The sequence below is a fragment of the Mugil cephalus genome, chromosome 6 (assembly GCF_022458985.1).
Source record: "Mugil cephalus isolate CIBA_MC_2020 chromosome 6, CIBA_Mcephalus_1.1, whole genome shotgun sequence".
NCBI classification, from domain to species: domain Eukaryota; kingdom Metazoa; phylum Chordata; class Actinopteri; order Mugiliformes; family Mugilidae; genus Mugil; species Mugil cephalus.
Window position 1 is genome coordinate 17,447,915 of NC_061775.1, and position 12,773 is coordinate 17,460,687.

General features: G+C 44.1%; 1 protein-coding gene across 17 annotated transcripts in view; it reads left to right on the forward strand.

The window, feature by feature from the left end:
- ptprsa (protein tyrosine phosphatase receptor type Sa) overlaps window positions 1-12,773 on the forward strand; it is a 212,882-nt gene that overhangs the window by 110,161 nt on the left and 89,948 nt on the right. The window lies entirely within an intron of this gene.

Here is a 12,773-nt window from a genome sequence, read left to right on the forward strand (position 1 = left end):
GACCAGAGACTGGAAGCCTGGCCCAGCATCTCGGGAGGGGGTTGGTTATTGTTAGAAACAACCTCCTGAGGTATTTTATTGGGGTGCTACGGTGCTGTGAGGGCTTCAGGTGCAGCCCTGCAGTAAGTATTCGACTACTCACTTGAGTCAGACACCATATTTTGATTCTGCAACTATTTAAATGTGTTTAAATAACTGATAACATATAGCCCAGTGCCTGTTCACAAGTCATAACCATTCGTACATGAAATCCAAAGGTAGTTCAAAAAAAGGAAGAGTGGTCCAAACGTGGCCTGGTTTGTATGTTTTTGTTTTTAATAGCGGGAGCCCAGTTTATTTATGGCGCGCCGTGAAAATCACGTCTGGAAAGTCTTTCACGAAGAACCGGTGGACACGGGAGAGCGATGGGTAAACAAGAAACTGAAAATGACGCGGAAGCGTGCCAAATTTTAAACTGCAAGTCCAGGCATGTGCATGTCAGCCCATTGCATTCGTGCGAGCACGTGTGGCCGCGCAAAGGAGCACAGGGCAAATCGAGGGCAGTCCACGGAAAATGAAAAGCTTGACAGGGTTTTCCCCTGGAGCCCGAGATCGCGGCTCTCTCCTGCCCAGGCAGGACCCAGCGCTGAAGGAAGGATGAGAGCGAGATGATGGAGATGAATGCGCAATGCAGGGGGTGGGGGGTGGGGGCAGCGTTCTCTTTGTTGTCCATCTTTAATGAGTTCTGGGCTTTCGCATTAACCCACTGATGTAAGAAAGAAATCTGGGAAACATAAACAGAGAAAATGAGAATATTGGAGAAGAGAGGTGATTTCATTCAGGGAAGCTGCAGAGAAGTGTGAGAACGGAGAAAGATGTAGCCTGAAGTGAAAATAGAAAGGAAGTGGAAAGTGAAGAAAAAGGCAAGTGGAGATGGAAGCGGTGCAAAGCCAAGGGACAAATAGGGGGAAAAAAAAAATTGAGAGAAGTTGGCCGAAGATGAAGGGAGACAGCAGGGGGTGTTGCAGATGATTGGCAATGTAGAACAGGTGAGGAGGACAATACCCGAACATGGGTTCTTGGAACAGGGCAAAGGATTATGGGATGTGGGACGAGGCACGAGGGACGCATTTGCAGTAAACAGAGGGGATGCGGTCTGGGATCTGGAGAGGCAGAAAATGGGTCGCCACGATGGGTGACTTGGCCGGAAAGCCGTGACACACATTCGCGAGGAAATGCAGCTGCATTTGCGCAGAGGCGCCGACATGCCCACACGAACAAGTACGACGGAACACACGCGGTAATTTGAACAACCGGGCGTAGCTTGCGCGTCAGTGTCGGGCCGATTGACTCCGGACGAGAATCTCAGAATTCACGAGAGACTTCAGAATCGGTGCACCTATCGGACACAGAAACACACGGTATAGCTTTTTCTGTCCTACGGAGAACTCATCAACCACAGCAGCATGTGGGATTTGTTTGGAGTTGGAAAGGAAATTAACAACAGCAGTGTTCACCACACACACACGCACACACACACACACACACACACTTCAATGCTTGTCTGGTAAGGAAACGTGCACATGCATGGAGGAGTCACACACACACATCTACAAAAATGTGAGACAGTCTGTTCTTAAGCCCCATCTCAATAGCCTTTTTTTTTTTTTTTTTATTGCACTGTGCCACTACCGTGTTTGTGTTTATATCCACGTTGGTGGCAATGGCAAAAGGTGCATTTAACATCGACTGTGACACCTCCTTGGCTGTTACTCCCCTGCTGCAGCTGAATTCATGAGACGGGGGCCATCTGGCTCCACTAAGACTTGCACACAGTCCTCTGGGAGTCCTTGGAAAGGGGCCGTCAGGCATATGAAGCGCTGTCTTGAGATGTGACACAACTCGCAGCTTTCTGTGGGTTTTTTTTTTTGTCATGGGAACATTTTTTTTTTCTGGTTTAAGGATTTGCATGCTTGTTTTTTTTTCTTTTTCTTTTCTTCCAGAAGTATTTTAGAGTTTAGAGAGGTAAGGCTAAGCTGTCGCCAGGATGCCGTCAGCTCATCTTTGTGCCCATCGTGGGGAGCTCTTCCTTCTTTGCGCGCCCACCGGCGCTGATTCCCGAAGACTCATTCTGATCAGTTTATTATTACAATGAAAAAAAGTTGCAAACGCGGCGCGTCTGCCGCTGACCTCGAACAGTTCACAGGAAGGCAGGGCTTCTCTGGTTAGAAATAATCATGTTCATTAGTAAAAACCTGAGCGCTGTAGCCTGTGAGCCGCTCTGCATTGGACTCTTTGAACTAGTGGGCACCCGCAACCTCTGACACAAGAGTTCACAACTTATGGTAATGCTTACTGCAGCATACCAGACCTATCCATGACCTCTATTTGCAGCCTTGTGTGTGTGTGCGTGTGTGTGAGCCACACTCACAACCGTACTATTTTTCTTTTTGCCACTCCCAACCAGGTGGAACCAATCAGACTTATCCTTCTCTGTCTCTCATCACGCTTTTACTCTCTTCCAAACCTTTGCAATCGTGCTGATTACCTCAGTGTAGGCCAAGTTGCAAGCCTGGTTTTCATCTGCGTGGAAAATACATATAGTATATCTCTAAAAGTGATTCCTTTTCTGTCTCTCGTTTCACCTCTAACCCCTCCTAATCTCATTCCATTCTCACTGCCCATTCCTCTTCACCGATCTTTTATTTTCAAAGCTTCTTGTTGAGTTTTTTTGTTATTTCAGGTAATTATCAGGTTGTTAAACTGTAGATCCGCCGATAAATGCAGACTACATCTATAATAATACATTATATATTTAATTTGGAAGTAAACCCCAAACTATTTCCTCTTAGATTAACATCAAACCGCGTTAACTTTCAGCGTCCATGGTTTACTTTGTACAAGTGGTGTTTTGTTTCCCCGCTGTGCACGCGCATAGCTGTGCCTTACACTCGCTGTAAATAGACTGAAAAGTCCGCGCTCCTCTCCCGGCGCTATGCCGGTCATGTTCAGGGGGCGCACCCACTATTACCTAGAGAGAGGAGTGGGCCTTCGCTGGCCCGCTGTTTGATCGGGCTGCCTGTAAAATTGGCCACTCTCGTGAAGGAGCAGGAAATGGTGAATTTTAATGGGGCGCCACATCCTGATATACACAGCCTCGGTGCACCCATCAAGCCCAGTTGAATTGCAGATAACTATTTTCTGTGAGAGGGTGAGAAGGGTTGAGAAACTATAAAATGTGCGTGTGTGCGGTGCCGGTGGAGCGCTTTGCTGTGATTAGAGGGAGGGAGTGTATCTCTTATCTCTGCGGCAGGAGGAGGGCGCGCGCGTGTGATGCAGCCATAAATACCTACATTTTAAGCAGTAATGTACAAATTCGGATGCATTAATGTAGGGTGAGCGGGAAAGCACGCGGTAAATTGTCCTTCTAAGTGCAGGGGTACGGAACGTCCTATAGATATATCCAGCAAAAGTTTTAGGAAACACTAGACTGGGATGGGACAAGCAAGAACTGGTAGGTAGAATAAGCTGAGGACTGTGTGGCGTGACTGTATATGTGCAATACAAAAGTAAGTTACCAGAAAAGTTTCTCTTGATGATCAGAGGTGTGTGATGCAATTGGATTCTTAAAATTATTTAAGTTTTTTTTAAAAAAAAAGCCTGGGCTACAACAGAGGAGAAGAGACAGACTGAGAAAGGAGAGTTGATAAGAGAAGAATAGAACATTTCTCCTCCTTGCTGTTCATTTCATCAGTATTTCCTGCCCGTTTCTAACAAGCACCAGCACAGATACAAATTTCGGTTGGTGAAGTATTCCCCTTGGCTTTATCCCATGGCCCCTTGGGTTTCTTTTTCTTTTTTATTTTTTTTTAACTCACTGAAACAACATGCTCACAAATAAATCGTTTTTAAAAGAAGGAAAACACAAACCTCTTCTTTTGACTTTTGACTCTTCCCTAAACTTACTTTTTTTGCAGGTGCTTTTTTTGTTTTGTTTAGTTTTTTCAGTCTTTACTTTGCATTGATTTGCTTCTGGTCAGTTTTTCCTTCCCTTTGTAGTGTAAATGTGGCTCTGCGCCAGTTTTTGAAGGGCTGAATCTTTATTTTATTGTGTTTATTTTCAAAGAGGGGGGTGAGGCCGGGCCAGTGGGCAGGATAGATGAAAAATTAATAAAACACAGAGTGAAACAAGAGCAGGTGCGCGCAAAGGCGGGAGGGGGGGGCGGCGTCCTGAAGCGCGTGCGAGCGTGCGCGGTCGGTGGTTTGTGGTGTTTGTGAGTCGCACACAAACATGCAAACACACAAAGTGTGTTGCAGGAAAGAGAGGGAGGCAAAGAAAGGGAGAAAGCCAGAAGGCAGGCAGGCAGGCAGGCAGGCAGGCAGGCAGGCAGGCAGGCAGTGGCTGCCCAGTAATGAGACAGTGAAGAATACTCTTGGCAGTATCAGCAACAGATCTGTCTGCTATTCCTCTTCCTGTCTCGCTACCTCTGAATTGACCTTTGCACTCGTTCACTAGTCTCCCACACCTAGAGAGAGAACAAGATAGGAGGGAAAAAAAAATGTGAAAAGTCAGGTAGCTGTGTGGAAAGATTAAAAATAGTATATGGTTGAGGCACTGGGAAATTTACAAAAATGTATCGGACCGTTGTTGTGATTGTGAGATCGGGACGTTCGATCCAGTTTGCAATATATAATTTATTGAGTTTCCTTGTTCTGATAATATGGCTAACAGGGTTGGGTTGGTAAGGGCGGAACAATCAGTCAAGGCTGAAAAGATTGGGAAAATAAAAGGGAACACATGCTTTTGCTGTACCCACGGCGTTAGCGTCATGGTTAACATCGGCCTCGACGGTGCCATTTTCTCTTCGCCATTTGACTTCCTGTTGTTCCTCTTCTTCTGCCATGCTGAAGGCGCTTCGGTAACGTGGGTTGCACACAACAGGACACAACTGTAGTGCATGAATGAATGAACGAATGAATGAAAGTTTATTTGAAGACAGGGGTGGGACAGAAATTGTCCTCCAACACTGGAACGACCCGTTCATTCCAGTGTTCGTAGAGGCATGAGTGGGGCAGATTTGCTGGTGGTTTTGCCTGGTTTCAGTTTTCCGATAGGGGTAGAGTTGCTCGAAAAATGACATGTCCACCATGAATGCTGTGTTCTGACTAAAAAAAAAAAAAGGAAAAAACAAGGACCTGCTCTGTTGGCAAAGCGTAGACCCTGACATTTGTCCAAATTGAGCCAGTCTCTTTGTTTTCGCCAACTGCATTTTCTCCAGTCAGTTCTCGCTCTCCCGAGCGGCGCTCACCGACTCCACCGGTAAATAATACATTTGTTTAGTGCTGTTAAGATCTGCAGCCATTGGCGAAGCTTACCCCCTCACAGTCAACCCATTTTGGGATGTTGCTCCTATTATCGGCGAGCCAGCGTGAGCATTATTTTTAAACCATTTGCGCCTCTTGTAATAACTGTAATATCTCATCTCATTTTAGTTTTTTTTTCTTTTCCTTTTGTCCCTACTTCTTTTTTTTTCTCTCAGGAGAATTACACCAAATCTCTCTTTTTTTTCTGTTATGCCACTCATGAGGTGTTATTTCTCAGTGTGCTGGGATTTTTTTTTTATTTTTTTAGCTATTATTGCTGTAGACAGCAAACCTGGCACAAACAACAAATCAATAGGTGGATGTTGACCACGTGGATGGCCCTCATGGCCCTGATCTCTTATTGGAGGCTTAGGCAGTCCTGTGTTGTTTCCTCATGAAATACTCCCTTCGCTGTCCTCTGGTGAATCCAGCACTTTCTTTCCACTCTTGGAGGATATTTCTCTGCTTACCTTTCACCTTTCCCCTCCTCGAGCCCCTCTCCATATGCCTCCATATTGGTATTTTCGTGCCTGCCAGTCTTCGCCGCTCTATTTTTCTCCAAGGAGGAGGAAATTCACTCACATGGAAGGTTACGGTCAATGACTCCTTTGATCCCTTGAACCCGTAATGTAGTGATCAGGTGTGATTGGAGGATGAAGAAACGGAAGGCGAGCTAAGTGGCGGCGAGAAAGATAAAGGAGACGGAGGGGAAGAAGAGAGCGCGGTGATGGAGTGGGATAAGTGGCAGGAGCTTGCCTCTATCCGGGGGTGGCTGCCTCCTGAACTTTCGCCATCTATTTCATATAATTCCTGCTCGAGTAGAACGACCCTGGCCGCGGCCGATATAAGACACCGGCCCAGAGAGGGGAGTTAAAAAATAAAAAAAAAAAGGCAAAGGGATGAAGAAGGGCGAGAACATGGAGAGGTGGATGTCGTCTTCCTGATGGGTTTATTAGTGACTAGAAAGTTCAGATAAATGGGTCTTTTGTTGAGTCGGCTTGGAGACTAAATTGAAAGATCTGTGTCTCGGAGACATTTTCACAACGGAACGCACACGACTGTCCAGGTTAATCGAATGTCGCTGTAGCTTTCCTAATTTTTCCTCCTGTACATGGCATTATTCACTAGCCCTTTCTTTAGAAAACCAGCTCCGGGAACATGATACAATTATATCCTGGTTATAAAATACGGTCATTATAGTCCCTTATTCACTCAGTGATATGGATGAATTGATATCTCTTCTTCAGGCCAGATACATGAGTTTATACGATGCATTTTTTTTTTCTCATCATAAAAACAAGAATTACCATAATGGTGATATCATTTTATGTAGGCTGTGGCAGCCATAGCTTGACATGTGGGGAGGTGAGGTGTGCAAACTGCTTTGCTTGTAATATTAGTATGACTCGCCGGGGTGTAAAACTCACATCAGCCCCACTCTGCAGTGAAGCGTGATGGAAGGCACCGGACAGATTGCTGGTGCAGATGTCACCGGTGAAACTGAAAACCAAAACATCCCGCAATGAGCTGTAACTTTTCACGAACTCCTTGATGCATGGCCACGGGCTGTCTCTGGGTATGTTGTGTTGCCTCTACGGTGTTTTGCTTCTTGGTTGCTGCTTCATCCCTTTGCTAGCATTTGCAAACTCCTCGAACTCTGCGAGAAAAAAAAACAAAAAACAAATCTTGGTATCAGGAATGTATATATAGATGGTTATCGGATGGTAAGCTACTAAATATAATATACCCATATTAACAAAATACAGAGATCAAATTTGTTGTGTTCCTACCTCCCTTAGTCTTTCATCGCATTTCATTATTTGTCTAGTTTGTCTAGTAATTTGGTCACATGTGATTATAATAAAAATAAAAAAATGAAAAGAAGTCAGTCCTGAAATTCTGCAATTACTGAGAGTATAAACATGTGCTGATATTCTTATTAATATGCAGTCCTATGGTCAGCAGTGCTAGACATGGAATATACATGCCCATAATAATATTTATTTATTTATTTTTTTTTTTTCTATTAGGCAACAAAAACGAAGAAAGAACTTCAAAATGATCAATGCCAACAACTATAATTACATTTTGGAATAGCTTACTGTGATTCAAGATTTAAGTTTCCTAATTGTCAAATACTCATCATCATCATCATCATCATCACCGATAATAAAATTCTTGGTGCGTGGAGCCCACACAACTTCATAGAAGCAAAATACAATCAATAAAATTAAATAAAATAAAAATGCCGCAAATTAAGATGAATATATATAGAACCAGAATAATGTGGAATTGTGCATGCTTGTGTATTTGGGTGGGTGCGTGGCAATTTAACTGTCGTGGATAAAAACTGTTCCTTAACCTGCTGGTTCGAGTGCAAAGTGTAAAGATGTGGAATACCGATGGAAATAGAAATCAAATCAATGTTTTTTTTTTTGCTCCACACCTGAGCACCGAATTAGACTTGGGAAAAACGAGGCGCTTCCTGTGCGAACTGTATGAGTGACGACTTTTGGAGCGACCCAGTTCATGCATAAAGAAGAGCGAGGGGATGTGGCCTGGACCACCTGCTTCATGCATATACATCAGCCACCGGCCCAGGTGACTGAACTCTTAACAACACAGGGGTCGAGCTTTTGGCCCCGCAGGACTGGCAGAGTTGATAAGGCCTGAAGTTCTATTCTTGTGCTTCTTGTGGATAAAGTTGGATGGAAAACCTGAACAGCACATTAGTATTGCTTCTATGATATGACGGGATACATCTTGGTTTAAGAAACTCCGTTGGCTTCAAGTAGCAGCTGTTCATATTTAAAGCTCCTCAATGTTTAACCCCACATCCAGTGTTTTGCCTTTCTCTTTCTCTTGGTCTGGTCTGGTCCACACGAATGCCAGATCCAAAAGTTTACCAGCAGAACATTGTATTGTCACAAGATGGTCAATGTTATTTACTTACTCATTTGTGTGAATGGGGTGATAATTTGATGCAACACTGAAGGGGAAACTTTGTTGGGCACGCTATGTACCGGATTTGTTTTTCCTTTGTTGCGTGTTTCTGTTGCTGATGATTCACACATTTCTGTGCTGAAGGCTTCGTTGCAGCAGGAAACCGAGGTTTTCAGTCCACTTTTCCTCCTTGTTGTTACCCAGCTTATCAGCATTCTGCCCGCAACCTCTCGATCTTGTCATATTTTAAACGACCTATTTATCCAACACTCCAACTGTTCTCTCCGCGGTGAAGGCTCACATTCTCCGTGACCCTTATTGCCACTTTTGCTTTTTTCTCGCTACTCCTCAAAGTGACATTAAGCAATTACCAGACACTCTGCTCATTTACAAGCCGCTACATATTCATAATTGTTGTTCTGCTCACCAAAGGTGCCTTCAGACCTGCCATTAGTGGCTTGATTGCACTAAGCGAATGGTCCCCCCTCCAAAAGAAAAAAAAAAGACGAAAATATCTCACCCCAGTCCCACCCATCCGCCTTCTTCAAATCTGTATACCCCTATTGTCAGTCTTTGCTTTGCTAGGAATGGCACGGTGCAGTAGCTCGACTCTTCCAAAAGTCCCGTCCGGTTCATGTCATCAAGCTACAAGAACTCCCCAATAAGGCGATACTCAGAATTTTTGTATCGATCCGATACCAAGTAAATACAGGCCTAGTATCGCCAATATTGATACTGATAACAATACTTTTTCTTGAAATGTCACGATCATTGGATAACTTCGTAATTTTGCTTCGAGAAAAAGGAACAGTTAAACAAAAATGTAAGTACAACAATGTTAACAACACAACAACAATGGAATATAAAGCCAGTAACAGTAGTCAGTTGAGCAAAATAAGCAAACAAAAGCAACAATGTCACAATAAATCTAAAAATTGCTCAGAGAGGAAAATGTTGGCTCATTCATTTTCCACAAACAAAGTGGGTCTGCATCCCGTGTAACCGCCCTCTCTTCCGGGTACCGACGCGCTTCAGTAACGACATCAGTGCCTCCTGTGCGATGCTGCTGTGATGCTCAGATTTGAGAGACAAACTCTGTCCATAATGCACCTTTTGCTAAAGCTGGGGATGGAGAACTCTGTGAGGAGTAATTTGCCGGAAGCATAGAAGAGAAACTTTAACAAAGGTATCGATCTCATCACGCTAGTATCTTTCCGATACTGATACTAGCCTTGGTATCGACACTATAGATATTCAGATCGATACCCACGGCCTTACGGACCAGGTAACACCCTTTTAAAGCAGGGCTTTTTTCAGTTTACTCTTTCCTTATGAAAATGAAATCCGTTTCCCCCACACATGAAAATACATTTCTTCTAGTCACCGCAGAGTAGGCGCTGCTGTGAAGGGGTGAAAGATACTGACCTTTGGGAAGATGAGTCTTCTCAGGGGCTGTTTAGATAATTATTTTCAAACCTTATTTCGCAAGGACTGTTGATGACTCTGACATGATTACCAAACTTATGGAGTGTGCTGTGCTCCAGTAAGCTGTCAATGCGCCCCCGCCAATGCGCTTTCTCATCAGTGTCATCATTAATTGGGTATGACATAAAATTATGCTGCCTAGCTGCATCCTCTGACAGCATCCAAACTACTTGAGTTATTTGGAGGAAAAAAAAATGTAATATGTTTTGGCTCTTATTTTTTTTCCCCCTATACCAGTGGCTCCTTTTTGTCCTGCGTTTTATGTAACAGGATATTTTCGTCCGCGTTATTTGAGCATCAGTCTGTGATTCAATTAGACGGTCTAACATCCCAGAGAGTACGACAATTAAACAACAGAAGGAATTTGCGTTGCGAAGGGGTTGTGCAGCCTGCGCCGGCACACACATGTGGTGAACTGACATCAGGTTTCAAGGTGCCTGCGCACGCATTCCCACCTCCCACATATGCACCGAAACACACACACACACGGAGACACGCTGTGAGCTACCCACCGCTAAACCAGACCTGACTGGTTGACGTTTCTCCACGGAGAGGCACTTCCTTTAATGGCCCCGGCCTCATCTCCTGTCTCCCCTGGAGTTCGTCTGTCTTACCCCAGACGCCTCACGAGCCTGACAAGACAGAAAAGAGAGGGGAAAGCGGAGGTGCGGGAGCCAGGGAGAGCTGGGGAGAGAGACAGAGTATACGTTGAGGGAGGGTGCTGGATAAATTGCCACTTGCTGAGGCGGGTAAACAGAATCTTTTCCCCCCTTTTCGTGTTTCCTTTTTTCACTCCAACTCTTTTTCTTCGCTGGCAGGGGATTGTTGGAGCTGTCCTGGACAATTACCTCTCTCTCATGTTTGTGCTGTGTCCATCACGGTGGCTTAGCACATCTGGGGAACAACCTGCGTAGTAAGTTTTTCCTTCGAAAAGGCTGAACCCCTGCGTGCAACGTTAAAATTATAGGGAGGGGGGAAAGATGGCACACTGCCCATATTGTTGAGCAATGTCATGGAGAAACTTGAAGGATTAAAAAAAAATGCTTTTTATAAGCAGAAAACACATGCTTAGATGAAGTTAGAGTGTAAAAGGCAACTGTTTGTGTTGTCATTCATTGAAATAAAGCTAATCTTGATAGCCTTGTAATAGCCGTCCTGTCACAGCACAGCTTAATTAAATGGCAAAGATCAAAGAACAACAAAAAAAGACAAATGATTACCCACATTAGTTATTTGGTCCTTAGTATTTTCCATCAAATACTCCCTTCCAAGTTTTTTTTTTTTTTTTTGGCTTTTACATTAGACAAAACCCTTCTTCGCTGCAGTCACTGTTTTTCTTTGGCAAATACGTTGTGTACCTGCTGTTTAGCTCAATGGTGATGCCGGCTCTATGAACGTGGTTGCGTTCAGGACTGGAGTTGCCGTGGAACAAGCCACCGCAGACAGAACTGTCCACACTATAGTTCTAGATTTTCAGCGTTGCAGGTTTACCCGCTTAAAATGTAGCAGCCGAGACCCAATAGCATACTGCATGTATAATGCATGAAAAATATATAAAGTCTGTTTTTTTATTATATTCAAAGTTCAGTACAAAGTCAACCAACACTTACATTCTGAAATACACTGCAACAAAAAATGAAAAGCCAACTGGATGCTTTATATAAGCTAATTTTGCAGTGTGACAGACAGCGCTTGCCTACTTCTGTCTTACTTTCAGTGTCAGTGACTTTTTCAATCCTTCTCTCATCCTTTATTACTCCTTTCCTCTGCCTCTTCTCCTTACTCTCGTCTGATCTTTCGGACCGCTTCCCCTGGGTTATATTTTTTGGACATTTTGGATGTAAATGTTGCCCTTGGTGTCTGGATCTGCTAAGTGTGGAGAATACCAATAGGACATCAGACGTCTTTCTGGGAACAGAGCGGGGAGGTAGAGGTTGAGTGCTGGCTGTATAATAACCATTATTCAGCTGAGATGGCCATCCGGAGAGGGCTATCGGTGCTCGGGCCAGAGACACTGTGATTAGATTTCCCCCCTGTTGCTATTCTTCTCTGTCCCTGGGTCTTTGTGTGTCACCATTCCCCTGTCTTCTTTTAAATATTACTCAAGCAATTCAATAGGATTCCTGCCTACCAGTCATAGTATTCAAGGAATGCCACAGAGAGACGCGTCGAAGAGTGCGAAATTGACGAGTTTACCGTCAAAAGTTACACACTGTCAGCCACAGACAGGAAAGCTGCTAACAGACTACAACAACACATTTAATCTATTTTTCATTACCAAGTGGCTTTTAGATTCTTAACTTCGCAGCACAACCAGGTGCTGAAGAGAAACCAATAAATAAACCTATTTTTTTGTCCCAGCTGAAAGAATCTGTGGCCTTGAATGTGCTACGAGTTAGGACACATTTTCTTGATTTTAGCCGTGAAGCTTGCACGGTGAGAGCCACTTCGATTCAAATACGTGATCCACTTTGGAACAGATTCATTATGAGATGCTAGGAGCAACTGTGGAGACATTGTCTAACATTTCCAACAAGTGGCTACAAATCAAATAAATGAATCGGGCATTGTGTTGACCGTCGATTCTTTATGCACACGTGCTTAGTATAGCACATGGACTTTCCATAGAATTCTGGTTGTATTTCGTCTGCATTGTGCGAACTCCATCTAAATATAGGAAATCCTTTCTCGTCCTTGAACAGCAGAGCAAATTAAGCTGCATTGTCTTGAATCTGAGCAGCTGGGTCTGCCTATTACTCCTCTACTCCTTTTATGTGTTTGATTGAGAGGGAGCCATTGGTTTACTTCATCCAGTTCAACTGTGGGTTTATTATTCTCTTCCTCCATAACTTCTAATCTCAACCTGTCTTCACCTGTTTCTCTCCGTCTCTCTCTCTCTCTCTCTCTCTCTTTTTCAAGATCTCTCCCTCTTCTCTCCTCCCTCGCTCTCCCTCCTTCCTCTCTCACAGCAGTCCTTCAGTGACATTAATGCACAGGCCTGC